This window comes from Leptonotus elevatus, chromosome 12 (assembly GCF_054856555.1).
Source record: "Leptonotus elevatus isolate MCC_2025b chromosome 12, RoL_Lele_1.0, whole genome shotgun sequence".
Classification (NCBI taxonomy): domain Eukaryota; kingdom Metazoa; phylum Chordata; class Actinopteri; order Syngnathiformes; family Syngnathidae; genus Leptonotus; species Leptonotus elevatus.
Window position 1 is genome coordinate 5,940,886 of NC_141250.1, and position 9,348 is coordinate 5,950,233.

Genomic DNA, 9,348 nt, shown 5'->3' on the forward strand with positions numbered 1-9,348 from the left:
GGGGAACGGGGCTGCCTGTATTCCAGTGGGAGTCGACTGGTTTCTCGTGGAGCCTCTACAAGTGGCGTATGCCAGAGTTTGTAGGCGAAGGTTCTCAGCATTAATGCAACGTTCTCTTTTTTTGTATTGTAATATTTATCTTAAGTGTTTTATACTTATAGACATGACCATTTATGTTTTGATACGACAATATTTGGATGGGCACCAACCATTTACAGTCGAATACAACTTACCAGGAAAACGTTTTATTACCGTCTTCTGTTTTTAATTCCAGTTTTACAACCAATAGTAATGTGCTGAACCTCAAAAAACAACACTACACTGTTATTAATTTCAACACCTCACAACTAAATACATAAAATAAGAAAGAAATAATGGAAAATAATCAGAAAGACTTTAATATTCTTTAGAAGTCAAGTAGCTTTAATTAATACAGAAACATGCAAGGGGTTTCTGTATGAGAAAAATGCAAAGTACAGTGAACCCTTGCTCATTTGAGATTCTGCATTTGCAGATTTCTTTTTTTGGGGGGGAACCTATCCTCTTCTATTCCCTGAAAAGTTCACCTATTCATTGTTTCACAATGTATATATGTACAAATTAATTGTTTGTACGGTATCACCAAACTTTTGCAGTTTTGTTTTATAAATCCTAAACAACAACAAAATTAATGTTTAAAATAAAATAATGAAAGAATACATAAAAATGTGGAAATACTTGGTTTTCTGTGGACCATGACAACAGGAGGAGCTAATTAAATATTGTCCCTGTCTGGTGAAACTTATTTATGATATGTAGAAGCCATTTAAAATGTTCAACTTTTTTCAGGTTTTGGACTAAAATAAAAATGTTATATATATATATATATATATATATATGTATATATAAAATTATAATTATTTGTTTATTTTAATCCAAATAGCAACATATTGGAGGGGGGGGGGGGGTGCTGGGGGGGTGAAGAATAAAAATGTGGCAAAGCATGCTTTTCCTTGGACAGGTCACCACTGGAAAATGCTCGGTATTATATCACTTTAACACCAATAATACTATAGTCCAGTTAAGACAACAACAAAAAGAGCCTCAATGCCCTGAAAGAAGAGAATCCTAAATCAGGATCCTTTTGACAGAGTAATCCTCTGTGGGAAAACATTTTGCCCACTTTTGGACGTTAAGAAAAAAAAAGTAAGATTTATTACTGCTGGATAACATTAGCATGATTTGCGACATCGGCTCAATTCAAGGAGAAAGAAAGAATTACGCAAACAAGTGAACCCATAAACATGGGTCAGCTCCTTCCTCATAAACATTCCGGCAAACAAACTCAGTGACTCAATGCAGACATTTTGCTTTCGGACCTTGGCCGGAATGACCCGAGTTCGACCCGAAACCTGCGGTTGGCTTAGCTCGCCTTGCGTTGGCTCGCCTGCAGCACTTCATCAAGTTCCTAATGCTTTCTCAGCACACTGCAGCAGGCTGCGTTTGAGCAGGGGCCAACTCACCATCATTACGTTTTTTCTAGCTAAAAAGAAAAGAAAAAAATGAAAGAAAAGCAAAAAGAACAGGTCTCATAAACCTCTTTTCAAGCGTCTTCCACTTGGAAATTTTAAAGCCCCATGGGATTGTAAAATTTGAAATTTGGGCAAAAAAATACACAAACTTAAAAATGGTAAGTGTACGAATCCTCAGTTCACAGCATCACAGAATTAACTCAAAAAGTTTTTGTTGTAATTTTTAGCGTACGGTAACCCTGGATTGCTTTGATTTCAGGTAACTTCTTGTGTGACTTCCTTTCTTAAATTTACTGAACGTAGAATATTGAATTTTGAATCGCTACTGCCACCTGCTGACAAAAAAATTAAACTGCACATACCCTTCCGCAGAAAATTCAAACCCGAATCCAGTCTGAAAACTATTGGCCAGAGCCTTGCAGGAGTACCCATTATGACAAGCTAAGGTGTTAATCTATTAATTAGGAGACATTTCAGTCATAAATGGCAAATAAAAAGGCAATGCAATAAACGTAAAGATATTTTTTGGAAAAAAAGTTCTATATTGCAGAGCCTTCTTGTTGAGTCAAACGAGCCAAAGAAAAAGCAAGAATCATGCGCTAAGTTGATCATTAAAGGGAGAGTTTGTGGTGTGAAAACTACTTGTAAAACCAAATGAAGCCTCACTCCAATAATCCCTCCCCCAAGAGTTTGTCACCAAAGCCATGCCCCTCACTAACATTCAGAAAGTTAACATGTCCTTTTTAATGACAATCAATTACAAAAGCGCATCTTTGTGAGCCGGGCAAAGGTCACAGATGTCAACAAAATAGCAAAACTAGCAGTACTAAGCTAGCATTAGCACAGAAATCAAACTGACGTTAGCCACAGCTGCTATAGCATGACTTATTCGTAATAATTGTTATAATAACACTAAGGGCTATTTTTTTTGTAGATTGGTGCACATGCACCATGTATAAAACATGGCACACCTTCTTTTTCGTGACCGGGCAAGTCTAGTTTATCGTGTTTGGGAATTTGGCGCACTGCGCTGTGCCATGCTGGGCGTTTTCTTACACACGCCACGTACCTGGCAATTTGGTGACAAAAAGTAGACTCGACCGTAGACCAGCAAAAAGCAGGTCTAAGTTGTGGTGCAGGTGATGTAACGTGATTTTGGTGGATCTGATCAAAGCACTGCAGGCAGAGAGGTTCTGAGCTCCGCAACCTGTTGTGGATGTCATCGGATTTCCCTCATAAATATGACAACGGCATGCATCGAATACTCTGACTCGTAGAAATAAATTAATTAAATGCATTATTATTGTCATCATCATCTTTATTATTTGTTTAAAACACCCCCCTGGGCCACGGCACAGCTATTGGCGGGGGCTGGGGGGATTAACACACACACACGAACATCATCCACTTTTGAAGGTCTAGTTGCAGTTCCTTAAAAATGTACTTTGCACACTTCGATCGAACATGTTGTTTAGCAGAATTTAGAATTTATTTTTGTTCAGGAAAATGTATGAATACATAGTTGCACAAAATCGTTGGAGGTACTCCTGGAATTATGCATGGCATCACTCAAGATGTTTATATATATTTAATAAGACCTCAGACCACTTTTTTGCCTTTACAGTGACCATCAAGTGTTTTGAATTTGCATGACTTCCATTTCGTAATGAATGCAGACTTCTTGCTTGACTTTTTTTTTTTTTTGCAACTTCTTAAGCTTTTGGGGGGGGGGGGGGGGGGGGGGACATTTTTGTTTGGTGACTCTGGTCCCTTGCTGGAAAGCAGAATTCATGAAACGGAATTACTTTTCAGGAAAATGTGATGCCCACTTTTTCCAAAATGCTTTACTTTACTTTACCTCAACAAGGACTGATGATTGATCACTGCCCTAATGCATCGGGACCCTAAAGGGTTTCATAGAAAATATAAGAGTACACATGGGGCTTCTCATCTATTCTCATGCATTCATGTTCCCATCCGTCTCCTGGCATCTTACGAATACAGACAAGACGTTGAAGTACTTCCAGGAAACTGTGGGGGGCAGTGTTGAATTTCGAAGCGCATAATTTCCAGAAATGATGCATAACAATGTAAAAACATCACCATGGACATGTTTTGACGTGTTTGACGTCACATACTACCATTATTAATACCTCCTTTACCATCACCTGAACGCAACTTTTCTTTGTATTTGTGGAAATGTTGGATTCGGACCAACGTCCTCTGCTGGATTCTTTGCTTTCAATTGGTGGCACGTGAGCATCTATTTCTGGTTCTATTTTTAGTCCAACACGACAGTGGTTTGGGCCTCCGCATCTGGAAGAAATATCAATCAGAACATTAAGACGTGTGCAGAGGCGACGAAAGAGCTGCGGAAAAATGTAGACATAAAACCAGACGACGTGAGCAATCTGCATACAGACACTATCGCAGCACTCTGAAGGGGAACAACACCCACGGGGCTGAGACGAGGATTATCAGTGACACCGCTGCACCCCGTTATTATTCTTATTATTTTGTTATGATTTGATCAAACGTCTGTGGGGTTTGTGAATCACACATGATGAGGTGTTGTGCCGACCACACCTTGGAAAAGGAGAGCTGTTGACCTTAGATGCTTTTATACCGCCTGGGTGAGGTTACGCACATTATGTGTGTATGCGCGTGTCTGTGTGTGTAAAGTATTAAATGAGTTGAATCCCACACACAAAAGCAAAGCGTGTGCGTGTCTGTGTGAGAGAGAGCTTGCCTTTCCTGGCTCCTCAGAGCACGCACGTCGCTCCAAGTTCCACCAAGAGTGTCTGAGGTCGGAGACGCAACAGCGAGCATGACTCTGGCGTCACTTTCGAGCGTCGTCCGCCCCTTGTCGGCACCTCGGTGAAAAATAAGCCGTGACCGGAGAGGAGGAGGAGGGTGGACTGGCTGAACCCATTTGACGACTTGATAGATTTAATTTCCAGAAAAAAGCGACACATGATACACACAGTAAAAGTCAGTTTCAAGTCAGCGAGAGGCCTCGATTTAGGGAGGACGACCTCCATTCATATAGAGTGGTACCTTGTCTTACAAGTTCACACACACATACAGTATCTCACAAGTACACAAGCCTTTCTGCAGATATTATATATTATATTATATTTTAATTATAGAAATATATTTTCATTTGACAAAACTGAAGAAATTATACTTTTACCACATTGAGAAGTAGTCATTGGGTACAGCTTGTATACTGATTTACTGGAACCATGTCCTGTGGTGTGATGAGACCAAGATAAACTTGGTTAAGTTACTAGGGATAGATATTTGGCATTTTGACAAATATTGGCATCTGCCTTTTTACGAATCTGAAGGCTGATAAAGCTGGTATCTCATTGAGCAAGCGGTGAATGCTTGCGAACGCAGAGAATTGAGACTTTTCATCAGTTTGTAAGATGTTCACATACAGTTTTGACTTTTCAAAACTGACATTTCGAGACCATTTTTCATTTTTTTAAACCTTTTACGAACCCTGACGAAAACCATAAATTAGGTACATTCACATGCATTTGTCGCTCAGTAAGATACTGGGAACTTTTCATTTATGGATTTATTTAAATTCCCACTATAATAAAAATTATGCTGACATTGGGAACACCCTACACATTTTTTCTTAAATTTCTGTTGAAATTTGGGAAAACTTTATTTACAGAAGCAAACTTAAGTGACCTATTTACTTGCTTAGTTTTTAATTTATCTTACCACTTGACCCTAGAAGCTCAATGCAATTTTTGCTATACTTTTTAAACAAAGCTTTCAATTCGTTATAGATAAAAAATGTATTTATTTTTTGGGGAAATATTGACACCAACTATTTTCCCTTTTACTGCAAATGAAAATTGGCTTGAAAAAGTGGTTATCTGTCTCTGTAAAAAATTACATATCGGTCTATCACTAGTGTTAACCGTGTTTGGCGGCAACCAAGTGAGAGGTACAAAGACAAGTAGAGTCAAGCATGGTGGTGTGAATGGGATGTGTGAGTGAGTGCTGCCGGCATTTGGCGATAGGCTACAGTTTATTGAAGGAATCATGAATCAAGCAGAGCAGGATCCACTTCCTACAGAGCCTGGGCCGCAGTGCAGTATTCCCACATGATAATGACCCAAAACACACCTCCAAGATGGCCACTACCTTGCTAAAGAAGCTGAGGGTAAATGATCAAGCATGTCTTCAGACCTAAACCCTATTGAACATCTCTGTGGCATCCTCAAACTGAAGGTCTTGAATTCCCGCCAGATCCGTGATGTCATCATAGAGGAGTGGTAGCAACTTATGAAACTCTGGTGAACTCCATGCCCAAGAGAGTTGAGGCAGTGCTGGAAAATAATAGTGGTAATTGTCATTTATTCATTTTGTTGTCCCATGTTTTTTTTGTGGTTTTTTTAATGTTTGCAGAAACGTGAGGTCTGTACTGACTTTTGTGAGATTCTGCACAGTAGTAAATTTGTGTGATTTGTGCCTTTATAGGGGTGTGGCCTAATGAGTGACGTTAGGAGTTCTGACTCCAGTTGGCCATTCACCATGCGGTTAGGTTAGCGATAGTGTCTTCTCCATGCTCCTTATGTGTGTTTTCATGTTGTGTGTTTGACCGTGTTGTCCAGCTAAATGTGTATCAATGCCTGTTGCTTTCCCTTTTTTGGCATTTCGCTTGAACGGCAGCTTATCTGAAGCTTGCTTGTAACTTAGCTAAAGATATTACAAAGCTTTCTCCGACAACAACAAAAAAACTCTCAAAAATATATAAATTACTTTCATACACAGATCAAATGTATTAAGCCATCTCAAAATGGGAGACAGACTTGTCTATAGCTCCGGAATCTGACTTTTGGATTCAAGTTTGTGATAACGTATTTAAAATGACAAAACACACAAATTTACATCTTTTCCAATATTAAATTATTCATAGAACATATATTACGCAATATATGATGAAGAAAATGGGACTTTTAGACTCCAACATTTGTCTCCAGTGTTTACAAAACACTACCGACACATATTTTCATGCTTTATGGTTATGCACTCCGGTTATGTATTTCTGGATTAAAGTCTTAGAAAAACTTTCCGCTATCTCCAAGCTTGTGTTTGCTAGGTTTCCTAACAACAACTGATTTACCACGTAAAAATTTTAATCTACACTTGTAGCCCTCGCCCAAAAAACTATTCTTGTTAACTAGAAAAATAAACTGAATATCGACAAATGGTCTTACATCCTCATAAATCACATTTTAATGGAAAAAAATCTCTGCTTCGAATAAAAAAACTATATCAAAAATTATACAAACATGGTCTACGTACATAGAATATTTTAATCAAAATCTGGTAACTTGATTCTACCTGTTAGCGAGAGCCACTACACCTCTATAACTTATATTGCTGCTTCTGTATTTGGCATTTTGTGACTAATGGTTGTGTTTTTATAGTCAGGAACCCAGTTGCTGCCAGCAGGATCGAGTAAATCATATCAAATGACACCTTACAGTCACCAATTCCTCAAGATGAACTTCCAATGGGCACTAAGGGTTAATATTCGGAATCACTGCATGCTTGTTGGTTAACTTTCTAGGTGCCCCCTGGCTGGGCGTGGGCGGCTATACCCCTCTGTTGGCTGCTGGGTGGCGGCTGCGTCTCGGCCGTTTCCTGGGCCTCTTGGGGGTGCTGCGTTGGGGTGCTCTCCCGGCGCGGTACGTTGCTCCGTGCCCGGCCACGCGGTTCGGGGTGGGTGGACCTCCGGAGTGCCCCGTGGGTCCCTTTCCCCTCCCTCCTCGTCCGCCTCCCGCTTCCTTCTTCCTCGTCACCCTTCCTCTTCCTCCTCTTCCTCTTCCCCCCACTTCCTGCTGCCCTGCTGCCGTCCCTTCCCCTTCTTGTCGTCTCCACAAACAAATCCCCAGCCCCTCACAATACACCCAAATATAAATAAATAAATAAAAAGCTGATCTAAGGCACCTAAGGCTCAGCATTGACTGATTGACAGTCTGCATGGCAACTGGCCATGATGCCTTAAGGACAGCGCAGAAAAACGTGTTACGACATGTTAAAAAGGAATTTAAGTGTTATATTAGCTGTAAATTCTGTCGGCGACAGACGTTATTATCTGGATAGTTGGATAGTGTTCCAAGTTTTTAACTCTTTGACTGCCAGACGTTTTCAGAAAAGGGATGCTGTGGGTGCCAGCCGATTTAAGCATTTTGACTGATCTTTCAAGGTCCACAGAAAATGTTCTGTTTGGACTATGGAAACACACATACTACCAAATGAAAGATTGAACTCTCATCTTTCATTAGAAAAAAAATTATTCCATTCTTCAGTAATCAACAATAGAAAATGGTTAGTTTCACCCAAATGCGCTTGTTTTGGACCAAAATACGGAGAAATCAAGCTTTTAGTGAAACAATGTAATTTCATGCACTCATGCATTTTACACTTCTTTTTGTCCATGAATGATGCCACAAACACCTAAATAGTGCTTTACTTCTATAAAACACTACCACCAAGACTGAAAAAGTGTTTTTTGATAGCAAAATATGTTTATTTACATTCAACAGTGTAACAATTTGACAACAATTTGGCAAACTATTTACAAATGTGTGCAACTGTGGTACTATTTACAATTATGTGGATGTTTCAACTACAGTTTTTCTTTTTGTGTAACACTCCCCTGCGTGCAAGGAGACGCAACAGGATTTGCACAACAGATTAGTTTCACTGCGATTGCCTCTTCGCGTGCAGACGCTACACTTTCTTGCCGGCCGTTTTTTTCCGGGGAATAGCAAGTATATACTGCAGTGTGTGTTGCCAACAAGTCTACTATCAGGATCATGCTACGGTTACGTTACGGTGGTGTTACGTTTGGCTTCCTCATGTCCTTCAGTTCCTATACCGGGTGGTAGATGTTCTGATCCATCTTATCCACTCCATTCATGGTGGCATCGTAGTCCAGAACCAGTGTCTTCTCCGTGATCAGACTGTACCCGCTCCTCCGATGAATATGCATTGGAATCGGGGTACTCTTCATCGTCCGATTGAACGTCCGCTTGTGCAGAAGTGCTCGGCTGTGCTCCGCGTTTTCCGGCGTTAGCATCGCTAGCCGGTGAGGCTTTATGACGTGATCATAGCCGTGCGTCAACGCTTCCAACTTCGGCGTCAACCTCGGGAGTCACCATCATCATCATCATCAATGTGCATTGGTCGATGCTTTTCGACTACTCTTCATCGTCCGATTGAATGTCCGCCTGTGCAGAAGTGCTCGGTTGTGCTCCGCGTTTTCCGGCGTTAGCATCGCTAGCCGGTGAGGCTTTATGACTTGATCATAGCCGCGCGTCAACGCTTCCAACTTCGGCGTCCAGCTCGGAGTCATCATCATCATCATCGTCGACATCAATGCGCTTTTTAGTATTAATCGATGCTTTCCGTCTTTGAAAAAAATGCTCAAGCGTGAGCTGCTTGCAACCGGTCGCCATTGTTGCTTCATCAGCCATTGTCCCCTCAACACTCTAGCTCCGCCTCACGTCTTCTACTGACGCCCACCCAATCTTGTCCAAAGAGAGTCATCGCTGCCATCTAGGGGCTAAAACGAGTCATTATACTAACTAGATCTGCTTGATACTTTCAGCACAGCTAGCCAAGTCTTTCCTCTACCTGTTTCCAAAAAAACAACAAAAAAACATAGTGAACGTCTTTTAACGTCTTTGGCGCCCCTCCGTAGGTTTTTACTAAATGTTATTTAACGTTTTTGGCAGTAATTAATTCCAAAATAATATTTCCCCAAAAGAAATAGCATAAATGCAGTAAAGGCTCAAATTGT